This window comes from Scyliorhinus torazame, chromosome 1 (assembly GCF_047496885.1).
Source record: "Scyliorhinus torazame isolate Kashiwa2021f chromosome 1, sScyTor2.1, whole genome shotgun sequence".
NCBI lineage: Eukaryota > Metazoa > Chordata > Chondrichthyes > Carcharhiniformes > Scyliorhinidae > Scyliorhinus > Scyliorhinus torazame.
In genome coordinates, this window is record NC_092707.1 from 265170135 (window position 1) to 265187203 (window position 17069).

General features: G+C 51.7%; 1 long non-coding RNA gene across 1 annotated transcript in view; it reads right to left on the reverse strand.

The window, feature by feature from the left end:
* Window positions 1-471: 471 nt before the first annotated feature.
* Window positions 472-17069, reverse strand: part of LOC140421226 (uncharacterized) — a 44779-nt gene continuing 28181 nt past the window's right edge. The window contains exons 2-3 of the long non-coding RNA XR_011946694.1: window positions 2662-2852; window positions 472-726 (exon numbers count right to left, since the gene is read on the reverse strand). This is a non-coding gene — a long non-coding RNA (uncharacterized lncRNA). The remainder of the gene's footprint in view (window positions 727-2661; window positions 2853-17069) is intronic.

Below are 17069 nucleotides of genomic sequence, written 5' to 3' on the forward strand. Positions count from 1 at the left end.
CATGGCAGAGCAGAGGGCCCTGGGCGTGGTTGGCGGCCCAGAGGATAGGGAGGTTGCCAGGGTGGAGTTCGGCCGCGAGCGAGGAAGTGAGACCCCCATTTAGTTGCGGTTCCCCGTGACACATGTGTGAAAACCTCCCCTCCCACCAACACCACGCCCACACCATCCTCACACCACCCTCACCTCCACAACACCCTGACCCCCACACCACCTTCACCCCCTGAACACCCTCACCCCCACATCACCCTCATCCGCACACCACCCCGCCCTCACCACCCCCACCCCACCCCCACATCACCCTCCCAACACCTGTAGTCTAATCATGCATCTTCTCTTGTGCCTTGCAGGAGTTGCAGGAGATGGGCGAGTCCATCTGGTGTCCCCCGACCCCAGTCAGTGCCACAGTCAGCGATCCCCTATGAGCCAAGCAGTGACGAGGAGAGCAGCTCAGACACCAGCCCTGCGCCCGAGACTCAGGACACCCCGGAGTTCGAGTGAGAGGATGACACAGGTTTCCTGTCACTGCTGTCTCGAACACCCTCCACCATCCCAGAGACATTCACCTCGGTTAGGCACTTTAGTGAAGAGGCTCCTGGGTAACTCTCTGGTGCTCCCACACAGCTGATCCGGTACATCAGGTGGAGGTTGGAACCCCCGAAGGGGCGGATGGTCGGAGGGCAGGCCAACCCCAGGAACAGAAGGCTGCCTTCACTCTTGCTGTACCATCTGGGGACCCAACGAGACAGTGTTAGTACCCTTAAGGCCATAAAGTTAGACACTAGTTAAGTTGGCATGGGTAGAGGGCACAGTTTATTTATAGGGGCTAGGGCACAAATCTGTATATATTTTGTCACATTAAACACCTATTACCACTATTACAACCTATCTCGCTGCTCTGTCAGATGGGGGTGAGGGGTTTGCTGGTCTGGGCTGGCCTGAGGGGCAGGGTGAATGGTCGAAAATGGTGGGTGCCCCCCCCCCCCGAGTGCCTGCCCCCCCCCGGGTGCCTGGATGCCCCCCCCCCCCACCCCCACCGTCACCCCAGGGATCCAATGGGACCGTGTGATGGAATGGCCAGCTCGCATGCAGGGATCACCCTGGTGGATGGAGGAAAGTGCTACTGGGGACAGGAGTCAGACGTTGCCATACGATGTAGGGCACCAGAGCTCATCGCAGAGCGGGTTGTCATCATTCTCCATCCCATGGACCACACCCGGAGTTGCAGTGAACTCAGGTCCGACACCCCGTGGTGCGGCACATGTGTATCATGGTGCAGGTGGGAGGGGATGTGGTGTCCTTGCCCCTGGCCAGTTCCCATCCCCCTCCTTTTGGTGAACCTGGATCAGAGTGTACCATACCCGTTGGCCCTGGCGCACACATCGGGCAGCCTCCTGTGTCTGCCTGGGCCCCATGTCCTGCCTATCCTCCCCCTCCCCCACTTCCTCCTCATCGGACAAATCCTGGTGTTCATTCTCCTCCTCCAGCACGTTGCCCCTCTGCTGCATGATGTTGTGGAGGATGCCACAGGCTGCCACAATGTGGGCGGCCCTGTCAGCATCATACTGGAGGGCACCTCCAGGGCAGTCCGGGCACCTGATCGCATCTTAGGATGCCAAAGCACCGTTTGATCACAGACCTGGTCACGGCATGGGTGTCGTTGAAGCGGGTCTCCGTGTCGGTCTGTGGCCTTCGGATAGGTGTCATCCAACATGACCGCAGTGGATAACCCCTGTCACCCAGGAGCCAGTCCTTAAGCTGGGGGGAGAGGCATGTCGAACATGTCAGGAATTGTTGAGTGTGCCAGGAAGAAGGCGTTGTGTACACTGCCCGGGTATCGGGCGCAGACGTGAATGATGCGCATCTAATGGTCACATAGCAACTGCACGTTCGTCGAGCAGAACCCCTTTTGGTTTGTGTAGAGCTGCCTGCCATCTGCAATTACTCGTAGGGGGGCATGCATCCCATCTATCACCCCCTGGACTCCGGGCATCCTGGTGGTATTGGTCCACATTGAAATCGATGTACTGAGCCACCTGGGCATATAGGGCCTCTGTGATGGCACGGGTGCACCTGTGTACCGAGATCTGTGAGATCCCGGACAGGTCCCCATTCGGCACCTGGAAGGACCCCATGGTGTGAAAGTTCATGGCGACCGTCAGCTTGATGCCCACCGGGAGCGGATGTACTCCCCCATACCCCCGCAAGCCAGGTGCTTGAGCGGTGCCAGCTCGTAACAGCACAGGGCACCCCCCAGGGCTGCAGCGACTAACAGGAAGGCCACCATTACTGTTTGAATTTCAACATCCATTGTCTGCAGGGGTTGAAAGGCCGACATGTTAGCATGGTGTGTATCCCCCTGCCCAACCAACTCCATCAGGCTACATGATGGCCCTGGGTGGCACTGCGGTCTCTGTCCCCGCCTGTCCCTCCCCCACTTCCACACACCCCTGGCCCTATCTGTGCCCGGTACAGTGGGAACCTCTGGCCCCTGCGCTCATCCCTGAAGCCAGGGGTACCATCAGCTGATGCCCTTTCGGTGTGACCTCCGCCTCTAGTGAGCAGGCTCCAGTGCTACTCTTGCCTCCTACTCTGGCTGCAGTGCACTTGTGCTAATGTCTCACTCTATGCAGATCCCACCTCCACATTTCCTTGAAATTACACCTGGTATCAATAGTCGGGATTATCCAGCCCCTCCTGCTGCGACAATCTTCCAATCCTGCCAAAAGTCAATGGATCCCACCATGACAGAGCCGGAAAATCCTGGCAAATATCTGAGCTGTGAGTGCAAAATCGTGTGTCGTCATCATTCCTGTCTCCTTGCTGTCCTTCCATGCTTGCCACCTCTCGGGTATCTGAAAGGAGAAAGGTGTTAATGTTGTGGTGCAGGTGGCATGGGAGAATGTAAGAGGTGCATACCTACATCGTCTGAAGCTTCTGTGATATGACAGGGAGATAGGACTTGAGAAGGAGGATTCCGTACCCTTGATAGTTTCAGCCCCATCTCTGTTGGCCACTGCCTCAGAAATGAACAGGTTAGAAAATGCAGGTGTGCCTGTCTCTCTCTGATTAGTTCCTGCTGCTTGCGGTTGTCCATTGCAACAGTGGAAAGGGAGTTAGAGATTGTGGTGCAATCTATGTGGGTGATGTCACTGGCTTGTCTGAATAGCTGGTAATGTTTGCAACCTGTGTAATGTGGATTTAGGGTTTGCTGAAATACAAAGTGTGAGGGTGGGGTATACCTTATGAATGTCAGTTATACGTTCTGATCAACGGGAATGCTGGTAGGTGAGCAATGTGGGTGTGGTGATTTGAGCAGTGCCTGAGGCTAATGGTGGAACTTTAAGGATATGGCTTGGAAAACATATTCATTAACCTTGGTGACTTGTGTGAGGTTATTGAACTTCTTGCGGCACTGTTTCCAGATCCTCGGGGTAACTCCTGTCATTGATCTCCAAATGGCTATCTACTCCCACTGCCTTTTGCCTCCCACTGGCCCTTGTGGATACAAGACCTTCCCTCTTTTACACCCCTTCCACCGAGGCCTGCAGTGCTGTGTCCTAAACTTTGGAGCCCGTGTTCCCTCTCTTGTGAGCTGATTTCAATGCTTCACTGGTTGGACTCACTTTCTACACCACTGCCAAAATCCCCTCCAGCCACAATACACTTTGCAGATCAGTTTGAAATGACGCAAGTTGTTCATGATGTTGACCTACTGCTCAGACATCCAGTCAATAAACAGTGCTGGATCTTCGGGTTTCAAACTCTCTCTTCACCTGAACCCTCCGCCCCAATGTTATTACAAAGCTCTATCCACGGGCCTAGTTATACTCCTTAAACCCATGTCCATTGAAGATATGGGGCCGGTTTCCCAGGGTCTGAATTGGCCTGGAATGGTGGTGGGAAACGGGGAAGATTGCCAGCGACGTCATTCGTCAGGATGTTCCTCCTGAAGTTTCGGTGCTGTAAATTCTCCCGAGGGCAGAGGGGGGGCAATATGGGCCTGAAAACTTGCCCACATTCCTAAACAGAGCAATTATCACCATGAAGGACTCATTTAAAAACCTGTCACTGGAAAGGTATTCGATTTCCCTGGGAGCAGCGTGTATTCAGCAGCTTTCTGAATCAGACTGGTTGAAGGCAGATAAGGCATGTCGAGGGCAAGTCATAGAGGCCAGAGGCGAAAGGGCTTACCCCTTTAAAATAGGCTTGCAGCAGCCCATCCGAGGAGGAACCAGCTTTGAAAACTTTGCCAATTCAAGGGGTCGTCACCCTCCTGGCATCACATGGGCATCAGAGCGGTAAGCATAGCTGTTTGGGCTGCACATGGTTGACAGGGAGGCTGCAGTTGGATATTGGTGATGCACGCTTGGAAATCGAGGCCACTGGAGATGATGAGCAGCAGCCTACAGAAGGGCAGTTTATCAGGCATGAGGTCAGCAGAGAGAGAGACAAGGGCATGAGGTGACGTGTAACATTCGTGCCACACAAGTGCTAGGCAATGGCCATCTCCAACAAGACATAATCTGACCATCGCCCCTTGACGTTCGATGGCATTGCCATCGCTGAATCCCCAAATATCTACATCCTGAAGGCTACCATTGACCAGATACTGAACTGGACCAGCCATATAAATGCTGTGGCTACAAAAGCAAGTCAGAGACAAGGAATCTTGCTGTGAGTAACTCACCTCCCGACTCCTCAAAGCTTGCCCACAATCTACAAGGCAGAAATCAGGAGTGTAATGGAATACTCTCCATTTACCTGGATGAGTGCAGCTCCAACAACACTCACGGAGCTAAACAAATCCAGGACAAAACAGCCCGGTTGATTGGCACCCCATCCACAAACATTCACTCCCTCCACCAGTGATGCACAGTTGTAGCAGTGTGTACCATCTACAAGATGCACTGCAGCAACTCACCAAGGCTCCTTAGGCAGCACCTTCCAAACTCACGACCACTACGATCTAGAAGGACAAGAGCAACGGGTAACTGGAAGTTCCACTCTACGTTACACACCATGCTGACTTGGAAATATATCGCCGTTCCTTCACTGTTGCTGGGTCAAAATTATGGAATCCTTTCCCTAACTGCACAGTGGGTGCACCTACACCTCCAGCAGCAGAGGTTCAAGAAGGCAGCTCACCACCACCTTCTCAAGGGCAATTAAGGATGGGCAATAAATGCTGGCCTTGCCAACGACGCCCACATTCCATGAAATAATTTAAAAAATGAACAAATTATCCTGAGCACAGGATCAACAGGCAGAGCTGAAGAAATGTGGACACTGTGGGTCACAGTGACATCTCAAAGGCAGCTGCTCACTGGTGCATCATCTAGGTAACAGATGCATTCTTTATTGGGACTAGACAGCGGATCAGATCCACAAATGATGGGACATTGCTTGTTCAGACGGGACGATGTCCCTCCCATGCATGGACTGGTTGGGTGATGATTTTCAATTATGGATTGCGATACTTTCCATAGCACGGCCCTCCAGCGATGTCTGAACGTCGAGGACGGTGAGGACTGCGAAGGTATCAGCTCGTCGGGCGAGCAGCAGGAGTTTGTGGGCAGGAGGAATTGGAGCCACATGATGAGCTGGCCTCCTCCTGCCATCCTTCGGGGAGAGGACTCCATCCTCTCTCTCATGGATGCCAGGCCCCTGGTTCCCCTGTGACCTCTCCTTTCCCTGGGGTGCAGTGGAAAGCTTTGCAACAGCCTCTCTCTCCCTCAGGAGTCAATGTCCAAATAGGTGCCCCATTTCATCTGAGTTACCTTCACTCCTGCCTCCAACAGCTTCAAATGATTAGGAAACTTGGGCGAAATTCTCCCCAAACGACGCGATGTCCGCCGGCTGGCGCCCAAAACGGCGCCAATCAGACGGGCATCGCGCCGCCCCAAAGGTGCAGAATGCTCCGCATCTTTGGGGGCCGAGCCCCAACTTTGAGGGGCTAGGCCGATGCCGGAGGGATTTCCGCCCCGCCAGCTGGCGGAAACGACCTTTGTTGCCCCGCCAACTGGCGCGGAAATGACATCTCCGGGCGGCGCATGCGCGGGAGCGTCAGCGGCCGCTGACAGTTTCCCGCGCATGCGCAGTGGAGGGAGTCTCTTCCGCCTCCGCCATGGTGGAGACCGTGGCGGAGGCGGAAGGGAAAGAGTGCCCCCACGGCACAGGCCCGCCTGCGGATCGGTGGGCCTCGATCGCGGGCCAGGCCACCGTGGGGGCACTCCCCGGGGCCAGATTGCCCCGCGCCCCCCCCCCCAGGACCCCGGAGCCCGCCCACGCCGCCTTGTCCCGCCGTTCAAAAGGTGGTTTAATCCACGCCGGCGGGACAGGCAATTTATCGGCGGGACTTCGGCCCATCCGGGCCGAAGAATCCAGCGGGGGGGCCCGCCAACCGGCACGGCGCGATTCCCGCCCCCGCCGAATATCCGGTACCGGAGACTTCGGCAACCGGCGGGGACGGGATTCATGGCTGCCCCTGGCGCTTCTCCAACCCGGCGGGGGGTTGGAGAATGACGCCCTATACCTCCAAATCGACCGGAGAATCGGCCCAATCGCATCCGCGCGGTCGCCGCAGCGCCGGTCAGGGGGCCGTTGAAAATGCCCCCCGTGGCAATTCTCCGCGCTCGGCAGGCCGAGTGCCTGCCGAGTCCCTCCGGCGTGATTTACATATGGTCCCACCCGACAGGACCCCGGCGTTCTGGCTGCGGGAGCCGTCCTGGTGGGGATGGGACGGGGGATCCGACTCCGGTGGCGGCCTCCACGGTGGCCAGGCCCCTAATCGGGGGCTACCAATCGGCGGGCGCGCTCACTCCGGGGGGGGGGGGGGGGGGGCTATGTTCCTCCGAGCCGTGCGCCTGTAGGGCTCCACCATGCTGCCCGGTGGCTGGCATGGAGACGGCAATCACGCGCATGGCGCTGGCGCGGGGATGGCCGTGGCGTGCATGCGGGGTACCGCACTGCTGTGTAGGGCTGGCTTTCAGTGCCAGAGCAGCGCACAGCACGGCGATGCCGTTCTAGCCCCCGAAGGAGAAGAAAATTACGAGGCCCGTTGACGCCGGTGTCGCTCGCGCCGGTTTTGATGCCGGCATCATCACTTGGCCGCGATATCGGTGAATCCCGGCCCTGGCTCCTGCTTCCTGTATCCACGGTGGAAATCCAATCCATAACGTGTTGTGGCTGGCAACGGCACATCGCAGATGGCTTAGGGATTGAGAGAGAGAGCAGACTCTCGGATGTGCCGCTGGAATTCTGGGATGATAATGTCCAGGGCAAGAGGGGTGACCTGTGCCTGCAAGGATCAAGGATGCTACTTTGGCCCCCTGGAAGTCATGCAGAATAAATGTTGCTCGAGAGTTAGTGGAGTCTTGTCAGTGTCGTGGGAAGTCTTGTCCTCTTCACAGCTCCAGCGTCAAATTAACATTAAAGGGTGAGCACCCTTTTAAGCGTGAATATCTCTTTAATTAACATCTAAAATCAATGTGGTGTTTGCTCCCAAGTGCCTGTCGCCAAAGTGCTGTGCAGGGTGCAGCCTCTCTAATGTGAAACCATCAGGCATCTTAAATGATAATCAATGGCTTAATAAGCTTCCAAGTAGCCATTCCCAGCACTGGCATCAGCACCTTTACCTAGGTGATGTCTTATGCTAAGTGCGGGCTAAACCAGCATTTCAGCTTAAGATCCATTTGACCACCTCTTTATAATACCTAAAGAACTGGCCAAAACCTAAGGTGGACTCTTCCTAAAATTTGTCAGAGTGTCAGTTTCAGACTGAAAATCAAAGAACAAAGAACAAAGAACAAAGAAATGTACAGCACAGGAACAGGCCCTTCGGCCCTCCAAGCCCGCGCCGACCATACTGCCCGACTAAACTACAATCTTCTACACTTCCTGGGTCCGTATCCTTCTATTCCCATCCTATTCATATATTTGTCAAGATGCCCCTTAAATGTCCCTATCGTCCCTGCTTCCACTACCTCCTCCGGTAGCGAGTTCCAGGCACCCACTACCCTCTGCGTAAAAAACTTGCCTCGTACATCTACTCTAAACCTTGCCCCTCTCACCTTAAACCTATGCCCCCTAGTAATTGACCCCTCTACCCTGGGGAAAAGCCTCTGACTATCCACTCTGTCTATGCCCCTCATAATTTTGTAGACCTCTATCAGGTCGCCCCTCAACCTCCTTCGTTCCAGAGAGAACAAACCGAGTTTATTCAATCGCTCCTCATAGCTTATGCCCTCCATACCAGGCAACATTCTGGTAAATCTCTTCTGCACCCTCTCTAAAGCCTCCACATCCTTCTGGTAGTGTGGCGACCAGAATTGAACACTATACTCCAAGTGTGGCCTAACTAAGGTTCTATACAGCTGCAACATGACTTGCCAATTCTTATACTCAATGCCCCGTCCAATGAAGGCAAGCATGCCGTATGCCTTCTTGACTACCTTCTCCACCTGTGTTGCCCCTTTCAATGACCTGTGGACCTGTACTCCTAGATCTCTTTGACTTTCAATACTCTTGAGGGTTCTACCATTCACTGTATATTCCCTACCTGCATTAGCCCTTCCAAAATGCATTACCTCTCCAGCTGCAGGGCTGTGTTTTCACTCTGGACTTTCTGGCATTCAGTGCACAAAGAATCTGGGGGCATGGGTAGCACAGTGGTTAGGACAGTTGCTTCACAGCTCCAGGGTCCCAGGTTCAATTCCCGGCTTGGGTCACTGCCTGTGCAGGGTCTGCACATTCTCCCCGTGTGTGCGTGGGTTTCCTCCGGGTGCTCCGGTTTCCTCCTACAGTCTAAAGAAGTGCAGGTTAGGTGGATTGGCCATGCTAAATTGCCCCTAGTGTCCAAAAAGGTTGGGTGAGGGTACTGAGTTATGGGGCTACCGGGATAGGGTGGAGGCATGGGCTTAAGTTGGGTGCTCTTTCGAAGGGCCGGTGCAGACTCGATGGGCCGAATGGCCTCCTTCTGCACTGCCCCCCCCCCGACAAACATTGGGGCAATATCGCCCCAAAGGCATCGGGGAACTCACCTCCCCAAAGGCATTGGTACACTCTCCCGCCTCACCACAGGAATCGGGGCATTTCCCACCTCACCACACACAAGGGGAACCCCACCCAATGGGGCTCCCCAGAGGGCTTGCCCCGACACTGTCACCCTGCCAGGATAGTACTGCCAGATTGCCAGGTTGGATGGTGCCAGAAGACAATGCCATGGCACTGCCCGGGCATATCCCTCATCACCAGGGAGCTATATTTATCTGTGCGCCCCTGGCAGGATCACCACGACTGCTTTTCATTTTTGAAAACCAGAGGTGATTTGTGCCGGTGTGATGTCACAGCATCTGGGTGGGAAGATATATCGAGGGTGGAACTAGCGGAATCAAGTCTGCTAATAATATTATAATGAACGCTAATATATGAAAATCAGGCTCGCGCCTGGGAGTGAATCTAGTTGTGTCATTCAGAGGGTCAGGGAAGATCGTTACTGTTTGGAAATCTCACTGGTCCAAATCCCGTTTCTGACCTCTTGTGAGATTTAATGGCCATTATGGGATTTACGCCCCTGGCTAGCATGGCCACTAAATCTCCCGGGTGGTGAGGGATATGCCCAGGCAGTGCTATGGCACTGTCATGGGGTTTACGCCCCTGGCGAGCGTGGCCACTAAATCACGACCCTAGACTTTATTTTTTTTTTTTAATTTTAGAGTACCTAATTCTTTTTTTTCCAATTAAGGGGCAATTTAGCATGGCCAATCCACCTACCCTGCACATCTTTGCGCTGTGGGCGTGGGACCCAAGCAGACACGGGAGAATGTGTAAACTCCACACGGACAGTGACCCGGGGCCGGTATCGAACCCAGGTCCTCGACGCCATGAGGCAGCAGTGCTAACCACTGCGGCACTGTGCTGCCCACTCGACCCTAGACGTTAGATTTAGATAGGCTATACTTCAGTAGATTTCAGGTGATAGCAGCCAGTTAGCACAGGATCTACCTATCAATAGCAATTAAGGAATACAGTCCCTTTCAGAATAAGTTTAAACATTTAATTTTAAAATTGTTTTCTCAATTAGCATGAATGCCTTTATTTTGCAAAATAAAGTTGATTTGTTTCAGGGCTCCATTGTGGAATTATTTGCTAAATTGAATAATAGTGGGTACATTTCTTTATCAATTTAGCAATATGTTTGGTGAATAATGACATGCATATTTAACCTTCTTATTGTGAATCCATTATGTAATTTGTACCAAATGAAAAATAAACAACACAATAGATATGAGAGAGAACAAAGGCATGTATATTATTTTAGTGTTCCTTTCTGCTGTTAATAAAACGGAAAGGGATATAAGACTTCAGTGGAGTTCAAGTTTGAGATGACTTCAAGTTACAAAGACCAAACCTGTAACTGCTACTATTTAGAATAACAAGGGCAATAGACACATGGGAACACCACCACCTACCTGCAAGTTCTCCTCCAAGCCATAAGCCATCCTGACTTGGAACTAAATCGCTCTTCTTTCACTGTCAGTGGGTTAAATCCTGGAACTCCATCTCTAACATGTGGGTGTACCTACATCAGTATATTTGAAACTTTTTTGCCCAGGACCCACTTTACCAACCGGCCGACCTTCAGGACCCACGCCAAATGACTTTCGCGGCCCACACCTGCCGACCTTCATGACACACCATTTTCACTTAACTTTAATGCAACAGGTGAGCCTGCTTGGTCCTCATGATCTCACTTGCTTTACCATTCAATGTCACATTTCTCCGAAGGACTTCACCTGATGATTTAAGTTCTTGCTGCACCCTTTGAAAAAAATCAAGAGGTTTTCTGTCCAACTCGCGATGCTTAGTCTTCAATTACTTTTGAAGTTTTGAGGGTTTAAAACTCTCCTTCACCAGTACTTCCCTGCATATAACACACTTGGGCTTTGCACCCTGATTTGCATTGACACAATTAACAAAGCCATACCTCAAGAAATCACCTTTATACTGTTGTGTTTCCGATTTGCCCATCACGCAGATCGTGGACGGGTGTCAGGAGGGTCACGGAGCGATCGCAAGAGAAGTGCCCAAGTTCGAGGGCAAACCTCTTGATTTTTTTCAAAGCATGCAGCGACCTGCAGTTTGAAAAGCCCCGACCTACACCACACAGACTGCAGCGGCTGTAGAAGGCAGCTGACCACCACCTTCTCAGGGTAATCAGGATGGACAATAAATGCTGACACAGCGAGTGATGCTTACATCCCATGGAAGAATAAAATAAAGACACTGAAGTGAAGGGCCAAGGCCTACCTTGCGATCACCTAGATTAAAATGAGTCCGAGTTGAGAAAAATTACAAGTAAAAACAAATGTGTTTGGAAATATGTGCTGAACATGGAGATTGTCAGACAATGATGATCTTTAACTCAAATCCATCTCTGTGCTATATTTTGGAACTTATCCAAATGCTAGACTTTTGTAAATGTTGGTACTCCGCCTATCTTTTGGAATTTCATAGAATCGTAGAATCCCTACAGTGCAGAAGGAGGGCATCCGGCCCACTGAGTTTGCATCGACCCTCTTGAAGAGCACCCTACCTTGGCCCACTCCCCCACCCTATCTCTATTACCCCACCTAACCTTTGGAGACCAAGGCGCAATTTAGCATAGTGAGTCCAGCTAACCTTCACATCTTTGGACTGTGGGAGGAAACCAGAGCACCCGGAGGAAACCCACGCAGACATCGGGAGAAAGTGCAAACTCCACACAGACTCAAAACTCAAGGTCAGAATTGAATCCATGTCTCGGATACTGTGAGGCAGTAGTGCTAAACATTGTGCCACCGTACTACTGTTGGTTTTGATGAGCATTTAAGAAGCTCTTTGAAACCACCTTCTTTGATTAAGTGTTTGGATGTCTGTTGTAATGACCCGTCCTTTGGTAATAGAAGCAATGTTCGGACAGATGGTCATTGACTGAAATGTCAACTCTGTTCCTCCCTCCACAGACACATGCTGACACGTTGACTATGTCCAGCATTTTTTATTTTTGTTTCAGGTTTCCATCATTTGTCATATTTTGCTTTATTGTCAGACCTCTTTTTGAGCATTTTCTGCTCATTTTAAGATTTTGAGCAGATTGAGGGCCGTCAATCTCTGCTTGTAGAGGAAAGAAGAGGGGAATTTATTTACATAGTGAGTTGTTGGGATATGGAATGCACTGCCTGATTGGGTAGTGGAAGTAGCTTTGATAGTAATGTTTAAATATAAAAATGATAAAATATTTGCCATGGAAAAACAAAATGCAGGGCTTATTGGGAAAAAGCTGGGTGGTAGGGTGAGGGGGGACAACTAACTGGTAAGTCCTTTCAAAGAATTAGGCAGGCACAAGAGGCTGAACGGCCTTGTAGCCACCTAAAATGGCTGATTCCCTATTGATTTGGCCAAAACCCGATTTAAAATGGCTAACCGAAAAGGCTGATGGGAAAAGCAGCTAACAGGACACAAACGGACAGCTGCAGACAGAATAGCGTATTCGGCTCTGGGGAAGTCGGCCCAGATCGATACTCAAGACTATTAGCAGCACATCAACCCAGACATATGCAGTTTAATCGGCTATCCCCGGGAACAATTGCAACATATTAGCAATTGAATGCCGGACCAGACCTGTCGGCGCCTGCAGTGGCCGAAACAAAGACAGGTGAACGACCACCCCCGATCGAGGAATCACCCCGTTATTGGACATATCTAACCCAGTGATTGGGAACAAGTCCAATCACTTGGGACTCAGGGTCAAGGGCCGCCCCGAGAGTCGGGAAGCCCCTGGGCCCTATAAAGTGAGGGGCCAAGTTCAGATCTCTCTCTCTCTCCCTTCTTCACCTGCTCGAGACCTTCGCAAGAACATCGACCAGAAACAGTAAGTCTGACTCCAGCGATCGCTACCCGATAAAGACTCCTAGCCATCGACCAGTATCAGCCTTTTTGAATCCCGTGGGCCAGATCCGATTCGATAAGCCATTCGTTTCCCTGACCTGGTGGGCCCTTCCTAAAGTTAAGTATTGGCCAGTAGTGATAGGTTTCTATATAGATAATAGGATTATTGTGTAAGCATTAATTGTTGTATATAATAAATGACCGTTGATTTCAATCTTACTAAGTGGTGTGCTGACTTATTAATCATACCACGAGCTTGAACCACGTGGCGGTATCAGAAAGATACCTGGCGACTCGTGAGCAAAGGTGACATAATCAGAGGTAATAAAACTAAGGCTAAAAAGAGCAACATAATTGGCGACTCCGCCGGGACCTGACATAGAAGTGGAAAACCACTCCGGGAGAACCCCAGAAATTTGAATAGAATCCAATCGGAAGCATAAACAAAAAAAGAAACCACAAGTGTTCAAGCGGTTCTGGTTAATAATTCACAATTCGGAAGTGTGTGTATGCATACGTAACTAACAGGGTTATAAGGTAAAACTAATAGATTTTTGTTGCGTCAAAACTGTCGGAAGTCGGTATTTTCGGAAATTAGCGCAAGCCGTACCCGCATCTACGACACCACCTTAGCCCCCGTTCCAAATTTGAACATAGTGAGCCGATAAGAGAGATGGCCATGCAGGCAATGCAACGCCTCATGAACCCCGAAGAATTTGCGGTCGCACCGATCAGCAGCATTAAAGTGGGACAGTGTCCCATTTGGGAAGTGGAAATTCACAAATTTCTGCAGGGCAAAGGATGGCCCGTGTGGAGCGGTTTCTGTAATAATGACGACTCAGGTCCCGGAAGTATAGGGACCTATACTTGGTGGGAGAACATGAGTGAAATCCATAAGAAAAGCTTAGCAAAAGCGCGCAAGCCGATGGCAATCGTGTCCTGCATGGCACAATTGCGAGGCACAGAGGAGATCGTCAGGACGCTCCGAAAAGAAATAGAAGGCATACATCGTATGAGTAAAATCGATGCATGCGAGATGGAAAAAGAGAACCTGGAATTGAAAAGGCAGTTAGAAGCCAAGGACAAAGAAGTGGCTGACGCCAAACGGGGTCACCGGTCTTGTCTGGCGCATTTAAGCAGTCTTCAATCCCAGTATGAGAAGGCTTATCAGGACACGCAGCGTGCCGTCCTGGTTAAGAAAGAGACAGAGAAGCAGGTGGAGACGCTACAGAAGCAATGTAGTGATCTCAAGGCAGCCTTGAGAGCGCTCCACGCTGCAACCACGGAACAAAGGCAGAGTACCTTAGACCATGCGAAGTGCCGAAAGCAAATTGCAGACCTGCAATCAATGCTTTCTGTCCAAAAGGGATTCCAAGACACCTTTGGGGAAAGTTTAGAACAGGAAGACGGCCCTGATTGGGAAGAACTGCAAGAGACAGCGCAGAGATATGTTCAGGGAACATGTGCGCAGGGTAAGCCCCAAAGGAGGAAAGCACCCCCACCTCCCACACAGCAGGTAATACAGGCTCCCATGAACTCTGTAACAACCCACCGCACCGCCACAGCAGAAGAGGCGGAAGTCTTATATTCCACCCCCCTCGCAGTGACCCAATTACGGGACGCGTGTGCTAAAATCACACCATTCCTCCCCGCTTCAGACCCACACCATTTCTTTGCCACCATCAAACACCAGGCGACCATGTACGGCCTGGGTTAGAAAGAGCAGGTAAAGCTCACGGTCCTCAGCTTAGACCCATCGGTCGCAGCAGCCCTACCCGACCCACAGAATGTAGGAGGAGGCACCCTTGCAGAAATGCATCCCGCGATCCTGGATGCGATCGGGTATAATCGGGGCGACCCCGTAGACGGCCTAAATAAGTGCAGACAGAAAAAGTCTGAACACCCCACAGCATTCGCAGGACGCTTGTGGGTTCACTTTGAAGCTGTTTTCGGAAACGTAGACCGTGCCCATTTGTCCGCAGACAATATGGCCAAGTGGACCCGCACCCTTATCTCCCATGCCACGGATGCAGGACAGAATGCCTGTAGTAATTATGACCCCTCGGAGGAGGCTCATAATGAGAATTGGGTGGTCAAAAGATTGTCCCGCGTTTGGGAACAAGCGGCTCACAGTAAACCCGCAGCTAGAACCCCCGAGGAAAAACAAGCCGCTGCAGACGTGCAGGCAGTAAGAACCACTCTCCACAACCCTGCCTGGGTAAACGAGGGAAAGAGCAGCCCCCCAGCAAAACCGCAAGAATGCTACAATTGCGGACAATTGGGACATTTTGCCAAAGAATGCAATGGCCCTAAGAAACCAGAGTGCCCAACAGACAGGCACTATCAATAAGAAAAAAACAGAACCCATACATAGCGTTAGCGCCCAGTCCGATCAGACAGACTTGACCGGAACGGACTGACGGTGTACAGGCTCCCCCAGCTGGGTCTGCGATACCCTGTGGGATAGGTCAGGACGACCCGTAGTCGCAGCAAAGGTTAGGGGACAGCCGATCGAGCTTCTCTGGGACACAGGAGGGTCCCGCACAACCTTAAATTCCTCCACCCTTGGTAAGGACACGTGGCCCACCACAGCCACTATCACCCTGAGCGGCTTCACAGGCCACTCACAACAGGGACATATCACAACCCCTGTACCCATCCAAATCGGCACCATTAATACAAAACACCCCGTAGTGTTAGTCGACCTGCCCCCAACAGCAGAGCACATTTTGGGGATCGACTTCATGAATTCTCACCACCTCTCTTTCGATCCAGTCAACCAGTGTGTCTGGAAGATGGCGAAATCCGCTAGAGCCCCCGCAACGCTCAATATAGGGGATTATATGAACAAAATTAGCGCAGTAGGCGAGTTTTGGTTCAACCCCACCACACTCAGCACGGACCGACAGGTTAGGGCAGTCCTACAAAAGAACAGGGCAGCATTCGCAACCCACAAACACGACTGTGGACGGATGACTGGCTCCGTACAAATAACAGGACCGGACCCTAGACCCCAAAAGCAGTACGGATTCCCTCCAGAAGCAGAGGGAGAAATCCTCAAGGTTATTGAAAGTTTATTAGAGCAGGGCGTCCTAAGATCCTAGCCTCAACTAATAATGCCCCGATTTGGCCAGTAAGGAAGCCCGACGGATCATGGCGCTTGACCATTGATTATCGGGAACTCAATAAAGTCACCCCCACAGCAGCCCCCACCGTTGCAACAAGTCCCGAGACCATGCTCAAACAGGGACTCCATGCCCGATATTTCACGGTTTTGGACGTCAGTAATGGGTTCTGGTCCATTCCATTGGCAAAGGCGTGCCAGTATAAATTTGCCTTCACTTTCAGAGCGCAGCAGTACACGTGGACATGCCTGCCACAAGGCTTCCACAACTCCCCCTCCATTTTCCACCGACAGCTCGCAAATGGACGAGCAAAATTTTCTCGCCCCGAATGTCTGGTACAGTATGTAGACGATCTACTACTGCAGACAGACACTAAGGAAGAGCACATTGAGCTTCTGTCCGAACTCCTGGAATTACTACATTCCATTGGCTGTAAAGTAAACCCCAAAAAGGTCCAGATATTGGAAGAGAAAGTGGTATATTTGGGTACTATTATCACATTAGCACAAAAGAATTGACTCGATCGCTAAATTGCCTCTTCCCCAACACGTTTCAGCCCTCCGGTCATTTTTAGGACTGGTTGGCTACTGCCGAAACCACATTGACGGTTTCGCCAGCAAGGCAGCGCCCCTCTCAGACATCCTAAAGAAAGGAGCCCCCTGGGAATGGCTTCGCAGCATACGGATGCTGTGGAATCATTAAAACAGGCGCTCATAGCTGCTCCCGCACTGCAAGTTCCCGACCCGTTTCCCCTTACGCAATAGAGGTAGCGACCACAGACCGCACCCTTTCAGCCGTGCTCCTGCAGGACGGCACGACCAGCTAAGACCCGTGGCTTAAGCCTCCCGGATTTTAGATGCTGTGGAGCAGGGATTCTCAGCCTGTGAGAGGCACCTGCTTGCAGTTTTCTAGGCAGTCCAGTACTTTTCATACATCACCGGACTGAACCCCATCACCATTTTGACCGAGCACACCCCCACCCAACTTTTACTAGACGGATGACTTAAAGACGGTACC